This window comes from Notechis scutatus, chromosome 1 (genome assembly GCF_049901735.1).
Source record: "Notechis scutatus isolate UNSWTSFEM ecotype Mainland chromosome 1, rNotScu1.2, whole genome shotgun sequence".
NCBI classification, from domain to species: domain Eukaryota; kingdom Metazoa; phylum Chordata; class Lepidosauria; order Squamata; family Elapidae; genus Notechis; species Notechis scutatus.
In genome coordinates, this window is record NC_142009.1 from 155,167,902 (window position 1) to 155,182,115 (window position 14,214).

Consider the following 14,214-nt stretch of genomic DNA (forward strand, 5'->3'; position numbering starts at 1 on the left):
GGGGGCGGTCTTCTCCGTCGCCAGGAGTCACGCACAATCCAGCGGGGGATGTAATTGACTCGGCCAGGGGAGGGGGCGCGGGCGGCGAGATGCACTTTAAGACAAATCTCGGGGGCCCTGGCTGAATAGATGTCTTCCTCGTAAGCCGAAAGACATCCCCGGGAAAGGCTCGGCTCTTCTACGTCTTGTTTGGATTCCCCCTTGTAAACCCCCTTCGGGTAACCGTCTTCCTCGCCTCCCGAGAGAGCGATGGGCAGTAAGAGGTTGGCTGAGTTACTTTTTCTGGCCACGAAACCATTGAATCCCAACGTGCCGTGAGGGTCGGAGGGTCCGGTGTTCCTTGGAGCAGGTGTGTGTGTGTGTGTGTGTGCGTGCGTGCCTACTCGTGTGGCTTACGGCAGGAATGTAACTGTGTGCACGTTTTGTCGCTCTCTTCTTCGCTCTCCCAGTGTGTGGTATAAATATCGAGAGTTTTTCAGAGCCATCTTTACACAGCGCAACTTGGTTTTTTTGCTTTGACAATTTTCAGTGTGTGGAGTCCGAGGTGCGGTGTGTAGCTGCTTACCAGTTTCTCTGCTGTTGGAGGAAAAGCCAATGTGTGGGTGGAACAGAACCTTACACTGGGGTTCTGAGTGAGCAAAGTATTTGTGCGCTATTTGTATTTGATTAGGACATGGTGGCCTGCTGAGGAGGAAGTTTAAAGAGGCGTCTCTGTGTGTTTAGAATTAACATTTTAGCCTGGTTGTAAGTGTATATTCCAACTGGTTATTAAAGAGCTGGGTAATCCATGTCTTGGTGTCTCGGTATGGGACAGCAAGATTGATATAAATGGAAAACCATAGTTGCAATTTTGGCTTCCTAAAACTGCAGTAGGTTTAAAAGTACTTCTTGAATGTGAAATGCAGATTTTCATTCCTTGAAGCACATAGAGCACGGTCGCCCCTGGACAGAAGTTGAATAGAAACACAGCTCTCCCAACTTCGTTTCTTTCACTTGACTGAAAGTTCATGTAAGATCTTGCAAAAGGTGATCTGTGACAGTTCAGAATTCTTAAGAGTCACCCCCTCCAATTGCTGAGATCGAATAGCATGCTGCTCCTCCAAAGAAACATGCCTCTTTTGGCTTCTGTGAAGTTTTATCAATGCTTGGAGTAAAGGCCTGATTCCACTGCCATATCAATATACCATTAAGTTTGTTCAGTGACTTTTTATATATATTGAAAGTGGCAGGAAAATAGTGTTCAGAGTGAGCCTAGACTTTGTTTCCAGGTGTTGGCTTTTTGCACTCAAAGATCAGCCTTGTGTTATACACTCCCCCTCCCACCTAGCCCATGACACTAAATCAGCCTTTATAATGTGCTGGCCTCCAGGCACATGAGGGATTACAAATTTTGCTTCCATAGCCTACAGCTGTGCTGAGTAGAGAAGATGGAATTTGTAGTCTTTTCAGAGGTTATGGGTTGAGGAAGGCTATCGGGTGATTCAATTGGGCTATATGGCCTGTGCCACCCAAAAAAAAGTCTTACCCTGGATTTCAGCCTTTCTTCTCTTCAAGCCTCACATTCCCCTAAATTTGCTGCGCATTGGGTAGCTTTAGTGATACTGAAAACTTTATTCTGTTTTATTCATTGTGTGATGCAGTAGGAAAGAATTATTAGTATTAATTTATTTTACTAAATTGCAAAGCAAGGAAAAATCTTCTTGAAGAAAATGGATTGTTTTGCTTTTTTAGGGCAACTCTTTAAAGCAGCCATGTCCTTTCCCCAAGAATTGTAGATTGTGTTAGATAGGTGCTACATTTGTGTTCCTTGCATTTTAAGGCATCTTTTAGAATTGAATGTGAAGCTTTGCAGTGCCCTGCTACGTTCTTTCTTCTTGAAGTAATAAAACAAACTGGTGTCCATAGAAGGAAACCAATTTTAAGTTTAAGAGGAAGCATTTTCTGATTGACAGTGTGTATTGGAGATGAAGGAGGGATTAGCAGCTTTGATGCCAGACAGGTATATGAGTCTGTATCCTAGGGAACACTTCCATTGTTCAAACAGGAATTGTAGCATCTAGCATAACAGCTGCAATGAATTTCTTCCTTTGGCCCTTTATCTGCATCATTTAATAAAAAAAAAGTTTGCCTTCAGGAGGAGGAAATAAGAATTTTCCAATATTGCAATTACGTTTATTGAGATTTACACCAAATGTGTAATAGAGCATTTCCTAAAATGTTTTGTTGTTTTTCCTTGAAGTTGCCTAAAATAGATAGGAAAGCCTGTTCTAATACAGTGGCTTTTATTCTGAATAAGACAGCTTGTACAAGTAGTCCTCTAAAAGTACAAAAACTTCACGGATATACTGCGTTCACAAGTTTAGCTTTTTAAAAATCGTTTCACTTCCAACATAAAAAAACAGTAGGAAAAGCTTATATTGGGGAAAGCTAGTTTAGAAAACTATCTTAATAATGATAAGATTGATTTTGTGTATGTATGAAAACAGTTTGTCTCTGAATTTAAAACTTCTGGAGGATCTTACATAATAATCGTCAGTTGAACTACTTTGCTGATAAATATTCATTCTTCACTCTTGGTATGACACATCAGTGTGACAAGTACAACAGAGCTTCGTTGGATATTTTGCACGTTTTAAATGGAGTGAAGTTTGTGAATTCTGCATTTGCCTCCTCTGTGTTTGACAGTGCACCAGATCAGAAGTGAGACTGATATTTTTTTTTTTAAATGTAGCTGTGCTCTGCTGTCCCTCTCATGAGGGCTCTTTAGTGCCTCCTTTGGAAGTACAGTTTTTGTCTAAAAGATAACATAAATGGAGACAGCGCCAGTTGCAACAGCTTCTTGGCCAAAATGGGGAGGGGGGGGGGCGAGAGGGAGAGAGAAAAGAAAAGAAACTATGCCAGAAACAGCAGGCTCTGATTACAGAGTCCAAAGATCATTTTATGCACTAAAGGAAAGCCAGTGAGTTGAGTGCAAGGTCCAGTTTAAATGACTGCAGGGAGGGAATGAGTCTAGGGCATAAGAACAGCTGATCTATTTTTCCCATAATCAGCAAGATTTTTGCTAATTGTTCCGTTATTACCCAGAGCAAAAACCCTTTAGGCTGACACTTGAACGGAAGCAAAGCATTGAACAGGCAAGGGAGAACATGCAATGGTGTGAGGCTCTGGCATTCTGTCACCTCATTTAGAGGGCTTGTCGCCCGGTGCTGCCCGTGCCCGCCGGAGCTCCTCACGCTGCCGCTACTGCCGCCGCCATCTTTCATCATGGGTGTCCAATCTTTTTGATTCACCTGGGCCACGCTGAGTGTAGAGGAATTGTCGTGAGCCGGATATAAAATATATAACATAGTTAATGTATATAAATCACAGAAAGTTATCAGATTACGAACTTTGGGGCTTGCATTATTAGCTGTCCAGGGCTGCAAAGTGGACGTGCTTGGTCTAGATCAGGGGTCCCCAACCACAGGTCCGTGGACCGGTACCGGTCCGCGGAACAAATCCTACCGGGCCGCTGGTTTGCTGGGCGCCGCCATCTTGTTTTGATGAAAAAGTGCTTCCAGTGAGCTTTTCCGGGTAGAAAGCTCACCGGAAGCACTTTTTCATCAAAACAAGATGGCGGCGCCCAGCTGATGCCGGTACCGGGCCGCGGCATAAAAAAGGTTGGGGACCACTGGTCTAGATAACGATCACCCAATTTTCAACGTTGCTTATTTTATTTATTTTAGTTTTTTTTTAATCCCACCATTATTATTTTAGTAAATAACTCATGTGGTGAACATATCTAATAATTCCTGTTTTCCTCACAACCACCACCACAGTGTGAGGTGAGTTGGGCTGAGACAGAGTGACTTGCTTAAAATCACTCTGCTGGTTTTCATGCCTAACTTGGGATGAAAACTCCAGTCTCCTGGTTTCTAGCCTTAGTGCTTTAACCACTAGACCAAACGATGCTGATCATGGTGTGGTATAGTTTCATGTTGCCTAATCTGTTCCATCAACTTGTTGCAGGAGGACATCAATCGTAAAATCATTATGATAGAGCTGAAGATTTAAAGCTTGGCCATTGATGGCATAACCCTAACTCTTAAAAGATATTAGTTCCTTTTAACTTTGGTGGAGTTTAATCTAAAAGAAAACAAGTATATGGTTGCAGCCTAAAAAGCTATTTTATGTGTGCCGTGCTATCTCCTATGCTGTTCTTAACTTGTAATTCCAAGGCATGTGGTTTGTTAGAGTTGAAACTGAGTTGACAGATTTTGCTTTCCATGTTGGGTTATGCAGCTTTTTGGTGCAGAAATTACTAGGAATAGCATGGATTCCTATTTCACACATGCTTAATTTGATAATCTGTCTTGACTTAAAATAATAATTAAAAGCATAAAATGCTTTTAACTCTTTCCCTCCCCCAGAAAAAGCCTTAGCCTGACACTCCATTTTACTTAAACTAAGTTAAATTGCTAATATGTGAATAAGAAATTAATCATGTTTAAATGCCATGAAAATTAACAATGACATTTTAGGCAGGGTAAGGAGATCTAGGCCGCCAAATCCCATGCAACCACTAGTTGGCAGTAAAGAGATACAGAATATAATCAGATTTTTGCTATTATATAATGTTTGTCTGGATTCTTTTGCTACTCAGGCCTAGTAGCACTAGGTTTAGGGATTTGGACAGGAAGAATCCAAATATTCTTATTAACATTTATGAGAACAGCTTATACTTTCTGAATACTCATAGCTAAGTCACATGACTAAAGATCAGAGTGCGGTTTTGGTAAATTCAGCCATTATTGCTGACCAGGTGACACAAAAGTTGTTTGTTACACAACCAGTTCTATTTTCAGCCCATAGTAATGCAAAACTGGGTTGTTACCTTCATGTCTTTCCATGAGTTGTTTTTTTTTTTAAAGAAAATCCAATTCTGCATGTAACAACATAACCTAGTTCTCGTTTTATTGCATAGGGATAGACGATAGTGGTTGATTTTTAGTCTCCTGATTCAGCCCTTTTATATAATACTGAGGACACAAAAGAGGTGTAATATTAACTCAGTGTTACTGAGAAGTTTTATTGAAATTTTTGAGTATATGCCAGAAAGTTATTTAGAGTGCTAAGCAACTTTCTAGTAATCTAGGCCTGTTGTTAATCATTTTATACATCTGTAATGGGATTGGGAATTGTTCTGGGAGATCCAAAGCAGATCTCTCTGCTGAGAATTAAAAATTAAAATATACAGTCTAAAATTGTATTTCTCATTCCCATTCTAAGTCAATTTAAAAATGGTCTGAGAACAAATCTTCTAATGGAGAAGATTAACTCAATTGTTATACAGGATTTGGGGGGGGCACTAAATGGTAGTTAAATAAGGGTTATTTTGCCTTCAGGTTTGGGGGGGGGGGAAGTGTGCCTTTAGTAGCTCCAGAGAATGGTGGGACCAAATAAAGTAGCAGATTAGTTAATTGCAACAGCAAACAGTTTTCTGCTTTGTGGCTGAGCTTAGAAAGTTGGAAGGTGGTGAAATGGATGCAATTGCTGGATTGGTTTTTTTTTAATTACTATGTTTCCAAAAATGAGAGCTCCACATTTGAAACTCTAGGAGGCATCAAACCATTAGAAATTGTGTACCCTGTTTTAACTGTTGAAATATGGAAAGAACTAGAAGGGGAAAGAAATACTTGTTCTTTCTGGATGGCAAATAACAGAGGCACTAATAGCACAGTTTAGTTTATAAATTATTTCTATTCAGGCTAGAGAAACTTATTTTATGTTCTATGAAAAGAGAAGGGATTCTTTGTTTATTCGCTTTCAGTTTTCTTTTCTCGGTACCTCTGACAAATAAGAGATGGCTCCTGTGTCAGATGCAGAGTATTTTCATTTCCCATGTTCAAGATTCTGCAAAGTGAGCAACAACATAGGAAGAAACGCCCACAATGGCAAGTAAACTATGCAGATATGTTGAAGTTGGGGGGGGGGGGTTGTTGAAAAAAGCCTATTTAAATCAGATTGTACAGCTAGTCAGTCAGCAGGTCCAACGAGTTTTGAAATGCCCTGGGGTAGGTTTGATTTAATGAAGTGTAGGTAGCTATGAAACAACGTTCTTAAAAAGCAAATCTGTCTGTATAGCGCCACCTTAACATTTTTCATAAAAGTTTTGTTTTTCCCCACACAAATTAAAAAGAAAGCTGCAGCTACATGAGATACAATTTGCTTTGCTTTCTTTCACTTTTACAGTATTTGCTGACTCTGAATGGTGATTTCTAAATTTCTGTCCAAAGAACTCTAAGGATTGAAGTCTTTAAAATAAAATATAAAGGTAGCTTTATTTATAAGACAGAGATTGCAGAAAGCAGAAACACGCATGTGAGAGGTTACGGCGAGGCATTGTCTTTTGGAACCATCTGCAACATGGAAATCCTTACTTTTAATGGTATCGGTGTTTTGACTTTTGCACACTTTGTATTCCAGATAAGTTCACTTTCTGCCATGACACAAACTTTTCTTTGGTTTCTTGATTTCCCCAACTGGCATTTCCTTTTATTGATCTCTGCCTGCTGTGTTTTCCTCCCCATCTGTTTGAGAAGCAGATCCAGATCAACTTATTGTTGCACAAAATCCTCCTGCCAGAATATGTTCCCTATTTCTCCTTTTTTTTCTTTTTTTAAATCTTACATAGCTGCCTTGTGCTCCAAGTGTGAATGAAACATGATACGTGTGATGCAATCTCACAATACTATACTCTTACTTTTTTCCTCTTCGCCTTTAACTGTGCAGTAAAAAGAAGACAGATTTAAATGGCCCCAAGAAAGGAACCAGGGGGAAAAAGTGAACCACCATGCTGCCGCTCTTTTAAGTACATCATAATGGAGAAAATTCCGTTTGTTCTTTTGTTGGTTGTGTAGGAAAGTTTCTGTTCTTTTGTTGGTTGTGTAGGAAAGTTTCTCTTCTAATGTTCATTCTCATTATAGGGCCCTTCCCCCAATACAGTACAATGGTGCTTTTTCATCTAGGCTTCAGTCAACAGTTGGTGCAGAGCTTACTATTCCTGTGAAGCAAAATCCAATTCAATGTGAGGGGTATTTCAAATTAGGATAGTTGGTTAGCGATTAAGGAAGATATGGTGATGATATTCCCCATCCACACTTGGGACAAGCTTTTGAGAGATAACACAGCCACAGCGTTTGCAATCCAGCAACAGCATGTATGGGAGCAGGCAACTGTCTCTGAAGAATCTGTGGCTTGCTTAGAAACTCAACCTAGATTTTTCGTGCCAATTTAGTTATCTGACTGGCAAACAGAACCCTGTGGCCAAACACTCAGTTCAGTTTGATTCCCCTCCCCCCAAAACTTTCAGAGTTTTCTTGCCTGTGCATTCTTGCTTAGAAAATTTCTAATCTCCTTTTTCTAGACTTTATCACAGACAGTCTGTGTCAGCCCTTTAAAGTAGGCTAGGTCAGGGAACAGACAAGACAAAGGACGACTGGAACTCTGTTGCTATAGGACGGGGGTGTCAAACTCACATCACTGCGGCATCACATGATTTATCAGGACATTTCCCCCCTTTGCTAAAGTGGGCGTGGGCAGCACGTGACTCAGTCAGCCGTCGGGAGAGAGTTTGACAGCTCTGCTATAGGATATAGGAGCAGAACCTTGAAAACCTGCCAGATTCCCTCTAGCCTCTCTTATGCCAAACAGAATCAAAGTGGGCTATCTTGAGTTTCTTTCTCACCCTCTCTGTTTCCCAGGATTGATTTATCATTTACTTAATGATCTTGCATTCCTTCTTCAAGATTATATCCATACTATTCTATAGTGACTGGTCATTTTATTTTCCTGGTGGCTTCTTTCTCTTTTGAATCTTTTTTTATTCTATCTGGTCCTATCTCAGACCTTTCTAGATTGTGACTCTCTTAAAACACTTCTCACTTGGTTCTGCCACCTCATTTTAGCAGATGTTGAGTTGCACTAACGGACTAGATGCCTCCTCCCCTTCAGTTGGCTAAATTAATGTGATATTATGAGCCACGGTGGCGCAGTGGTTAGAGTGCAGTACTACAGGCTGCTCCTGCAGTTTGGCAGTTCAAATCTCACCAGGTTCAAGGTTGACTCAGCCTTCCATCCTTCTGAGGTGGGTAAAATGAGGAGCCAAATTGTTGGGGGTAATATGCTGACTCTGGGAAACCACTTAGAAAGGACTGTAAAGCACTGTAAAGCAGTATCTATTGTATTTTTTGCATTATAAGATGCTTCAGACTATAAGATGCACCTAGCTTTGGGGGAAGAAAACAAGAAAAAAAAAAATCTGCCTCTGCCTCCCAGCGATTTGCCTACTTACAGCAAACAGCCTGGTCAGCTTCAGCACAATCTGATTTAGCACAAGCACTTGATTGGCTGTTGGATCTGCTTCCTGGAATACCGGCAATCAGCTGCCACCCATCAGCACCGTTGCCACCCATCCGCATGCCCCATTTTCAGCCTCTGTTTTTGGCCCGTTCCAGGGTGGGGATCACCACCACCGCTGCCTATCCCCGCCGCCTGGAACAGGCCAAAAATGGGACACGCGGAGGCCAAAAATGGGGCACATGGAAGCCAAAAATGGGATGTGCAGAGGCCGAAAAAGAGACACACAGAGGTGGCAATTGGTGGCAGCAGCGCCGGCGATCCCCGCAGCCTGGAACAGCTGATCATCGGTATTCCGAGAGGCAGATCCAACCACCAATCAATCAGCGGCTCGTGCTAAATCAGGCTGTGCTGAAGCTGACCAGGCTGTTTGCTGCAAGGAGGCAGATTGCTGAGAGGCAGAAACTGAAGGGTGGGGGGCCTGTGGGTGGGCAGAGCTTTGGCAACATTTGCTCTATAAGACACACAGACATTTCCACTCACTTTGGGGGAGAGGAATGCATCTTATAGTCCGAAAAATAATGGTAAGGCTAAATGGTATTGCTATTGATAAATAGAAGGAGGTATTATGTTTACTGTCTCTTCTGAGTGAATTGAGGAGAGACTTGCAAGCTTAAACTAAAACATTGTCTTAGCTATAGAAGATAGATGGAGAAGTTGTTGGTAAGCAGGCTAATGAAGGGCCCAGGAATGCAGAATTGGTAATGGTCTCTGGGTGTCCAGAGGAAGAAAGAGAGGTACTTGCACTGAATAGAGATGCAGAACCCAGATCAAAGAATATAGGAACAACAGGAACTTGGAAGACAACTGAGAAGATGAGGCATGGAAGGGGCTACAAGATGCGTGGGTGTAGGGGAAAAAAAGCTTCTGCAGAGAATGTGTGTTGTTGGCAGGAAGCAGGGTGGAGTGATAAATAAGAAGGCTGAGCAATAAAGCATATTGGCTGGTTGCCAGCAGACTGGAGGAAGCAGAACCAATTCAATAGCAGGGAAAAAAAAGTGAGAGCCCTAAGGAGACACCTTCCAGAGCAGGGGGTCTCCAACCTTGGCAACTTCAAGACTTGTGGACTTCAACTCCCAGAATTCCTCAGCCAGCTGTTCCCAAGGGTTAGCCACATTCGCGCGTGTTCAAGGTGACTTAATAGCTTTATTATAAGATTCAAGGACTGAACAGCTCTTTGTAGATGGTGGAAGCACAGAGCTAAAGTGTACCAAGTGAAAAATTAAAGGAAAATTTTACGCAAGGCCAGGATGACCATTCTCAAAGTATCATAATCACTTGAAAACATTCAAACTCAGGTATAGTCAATGATGGCAACCTTAAACTGTACCCTGTGGACTCACAAGGTAGAGATTTTTTTTCCCTCCCACACACATCCAGCCTGAAGAAATTACTCAAAACAAAGCTTTACTCATCTCATTCTCCCCCTGCTAAAACATCACTTTTTAAAAATCTCTTTATCACGGACATCTCTTAAAAAGGTACATTTGGAAGCTAAAGTGCTCTGCTTCTGAGATCCATGAATCTAAACCCAAGTAGGCTTAAGAGAGATGTGAACTGCAGGCAGCTTCTGTGATAGCTTCGGTTCTTATGAAGGGAGTGCTGCGTTTGTAAAAATTGCCATTTCTTCCAAGACCAAGCAGGGCCTTCTCCAGATCTAGACTTAGAATATGGCGGAGCTTGTAGTGATCCACAGACAATGGGAAGAGAGAGGAGTGAAACTAGTTTTAACAACAGTAGTGAAATCTAGAAAAGTAAATGGTTTAATACGGTGCTTCCCAAACTAAGGTAAATTACCCAGCATTGGGTTAAAGTGGGTTTGGTTTTTTTTGGTGGTGGTAATGACAAATCCATTGTCCAATCACAACATGGACAATTAAATAAGAGTTTTCTGATAAGTGGCTGTGGGTAATGAAAAAAATTTTTTTGGAAGCACTTCTTTAATATAGTAGACCTTTCACATGGTGGGTGCTTAGCTGTATATTAAAGTTTGCTCTACCAGCCTCCCTGTGTATTTGAGAATCTGAAGAGAATAATATTGTCAGGAGAAAAAAAATAGAGCTAGTTGGCTTCACACAATATTCTCAGCCAAGATTTGTTTTAACCATATTTTGTTTAACAAAGTATAAGTTTTGAGTCATGCATGACATTAAAGCCATAAAGCATAGTTTACATGCCACAATGACTAGGTCAAAAGCAAGCAAACCAAGCAAGTTACAGCTTAATAAAATATATGAACACAGATCCTGGAGTGGATCATCCATTTTAATAGCTACCGATTATGTCTGGTGGCCTCAGTTTTCGACTTTTTAACTTTAAGGCTGGTGGAAAATAGCAGAACCGATATTGAAAGGATGTTATTAGACTAAAGCTGCCGTGTGAGAGAGAATGCACATGCAAATTGTGGAGAAAATCAAAACGATATGTTTGAAGTGTGGGACAGCATTTGTAAGAGGAAAACAAATAAAAAACAAAAAACAAGGGGCATTTAACTGTATTGTATCTTCTAGTGTGAATATCTTCAAATCTGTTTTTTTCATGATCTATGAAATTGAAAATAAGTTGGGGCCTTTTGCAGGAGAAGATTTAGGGGGAAAGGTTATGTAATTTTATCCTAGTCAGTTCTGGCCTATGAGTGTCTCCAGCATTCAGGTCATTCTACATTCAGTCAAGTTCAGGGGCAATTAATTCTAAGGCTTATATGCCACTCTGGTCATATCTGACTCTGAGTGGTTTATAATGTGTGTAAATGGCCATATAGAATCAAGGAAGACTCTTTTTTCAGAAACAGTTGTATGACTGAATTATTGCAGTTCAACTAGAGCCATGACTGCCATAGGTTTTTTCCAAAAGTCATTTCCAACAAAACTTAGTCCTCATCCAAATTGCCCCTTGTATACTCTTTAATTCTCCTTAACAGAGAATATAGTTCTCACAAAGAAAAAGAATGGTGGGATTCAACCAGTGGTGGGATTCAAATTTTTTTTACTACCAGTTCTATGGGCATGGCTTGGTGGGCGTGGCAAGGGAAGGATACTGTAAAATCTCCATTGCCACCCAACTCTGGGGGAAGGTTACTACAAAATCCCCATTCTCTCCCCACTCCTGAGGCCAGTCAGAGGTGGTATTTGCCGGTTCTCCAAACTACTCAAACAAGTGAAAAGTTAGCAAAGTGATCCCCTTTGTTCTATGAACATGCTAGTTCTTACAAGGTGGTTATAAGACCTGCAACAAACTGTTTGGAGCACTTCAGATGTTTTAAAAGTAGCATTCAAATGGCTGTACATATCCTGATTCAAAAGGCTACTCCACCACTCCCCTCCCAAGAGTTTGGCTGACAGAAACAAATGTTGAAATCTGCCCCTAAAAATACAGAGTGCTTCAGAAAGAGACTTTCAGGTCAACTACAGATTTTTGTTGCTGAGTGAGTCATTTGTTAAGTGAATTTTGCCCTGTTTTACAACTTTTCTGGCCACATTTATGAAGTGAAATCATGGCCGCCGTTAAGTTAGAAACATGGTTGTTAAATGAATCTGGCTCCCCCATTGATTTTGCTTGTCAGAAGGTCGCAAAAGGGGATTATGTGATCCCAAGATCACATAATCTGTGATAAATGTGATAACTGTCATAAATGTGAACCACTTTCCAAGCATCTGGATTTTGTTCATGTGGCCATGGGGATGCTGCTGTGGTCTTAAGTGTGAAAAACTATCAATGTACCATTGTAATTTTGAACAGTCACTAAATGTACTACAGGTAGTCCTCAAGTTACAAATATAATGGTGTCTGCCGATTCAATTCGTAACCCAAAGATCTGTGCAAGTGAATCTCGTACCTTGAATGGGATCACTCCCTTCTTTCACCCACACATTTGCTAATTGAATGCAAGGCACATGAGATATTTCAGGGTGGGGAAGGCCATGAGGGGGCCTAGTGATGGAACAGGCCACCTGCCTAAGATCACCCAAGGCCTCCCTAATCCACTGAAATACCCCATGCCACCTAAATTGCTCCCCCCCCCCCCGCAACCTGCCGCACCGGGTCACTTATCTGGTGAAGATCTAGCAAGCAGTCTCCTCTCCAGCCTCTCAGCTGCATGTGCTCCTCTTGCAGTTCTGTTCAGGCCTCCACAAGTGTTGCCTGGCAGGTTGCTGGCCTAAATGGAGCTTCTGGGGTGGTGGGTCTTCCCCTCCAACGCTCTGTTCAGCCCTCCATGGACCTCCCCCAGCCCATTGCAGGCCAAAATGGAGCTTCTGGCGGGGGGATCCAGCCCTCCACAGGCCTCCCCCAGCCCATTGCAGGCCAAAATGGAGCTGCCCTTCAGAAGCTCCATTTCAGCCGGCAATGTACAAGATGAATGTTGCAGAGCCTCTGCGGTTGTTCGTAAGGGTGAACAACTGCCGTGGTGCTTAAAGAGTCATTGTTTCAGAACTTGTTTACAAATGCTGGGGGGGGGGCTTATTGTGTAACTTTGAACATTCGCTAAGGGAACGCTAGTAACCCAGGGATTACCTCTATTGTAAGTCGAGGACTGCCTGTAATTTGTCTAAGTCTCAGAATGTTATTAATGACAAAAGTACCTCATTTTTTCCCCTCAACACTACTTTGATGGCTTTTTTCCTGTTTTTCATAGGATGCCTGATTTAGAAGCCAATTTTTATAATAAAATTTATCGGAGTGTTGCAATTGCGCCTATTTACCTTTGACTGGAGGAGGTGAGGGAGTCACGTAACCTTTCTGGTATTATACTTTAGAGTACTGGTTCACCAATCTTTCATGCATTTATTTAAAAGTAAACCCCCCCCTCTTTCACACACACACACACACACACACACACACACACACACACACACACACACACACACACACACCAGTGGAACTTTTTTCCCTCCTGCTAGCTGATTTGGCTTTTAAGTTTGATCAAATAATACCCCACCTCCCCAAGCTCTGATGCAGTAATGGAACAAAGTTTTGAGCTATCAGACTATTGTTTTTTTCACCTCACCCCATCTTCCCTAGTGCATTTTATTAAGGGTCTGCTGTGAGGAGAAAAACAAGGTATCTTTAGGGAAAAGATTTTTCACCAGGATTAAAAATGAAGGCTCCAGCCAAGTAATTATTTATATGGGTGGAGGGAAATCATCTAGTATAATGCCAAGTGATTTGGAGTGGAAGTTCAAAACTCATTAGTTTTTTTTTTTTTTAATGTAAAATGGATACCTGCACTAGAGAAGAGAACCCAAAGATTCAGGGATTTTAAATGCACAAATTAAATTGTCTAGACAGTGACATACATCAATAATTAACATCCTTCCATTCAGCTATACTTCATGGGTTACTACACTGAGGCTAGCAAAGGGTTAAAAGATTATCCAGCTTTATTTATTACATTTTCCTCAATTAGTTGGACCCTCAGCATATTTTTTCAGGTTTAAAGTTTTAAAAGAGGAAGCTTAGTGCACAGTAATTAATGGGTTTTGCTCATGATTTGCTCATGTTTCGTAGGGATTTAAAAAAAACTAAGTTAGAGTCATGGTTCTTTATTCAGCTAAGTTTGTCTTAATTGAAGAGTAGGTAACAACATTTTCTGTACCATTTAGATGTCTTACATTTACATAGCTATTGTTTTTCTATCAGTGCAGTTTGTAGGGATCAGCTATGCATCCTCAGGGCAAGAAGCCTATTTGGCTTCTATCTATTGATAGTGTTAATCAGTCCTTGCTTTATATGACTCCTACATCTCTCAGAGCAAGAATCTACAATTTTTCTAAGGCTGAAGATCACATTTTGATTTTAAGAGATATTTTGGGGTAGTTT

General features: G+C 41.2%; 1 protein-coding gene across 6 annotated transcripts in view; it reads left to right on the plus strand.

The window, feature by feature from the left end:
* The window catches only part of SERTAD2 (SERTA domain containing 2), a 156,041-nt gene that overhangs the window by 110,475 nt on the left and 31,352 nt on the right, over positions 1–14,214 (plus strand). The window lies entirely within an intron of this gene.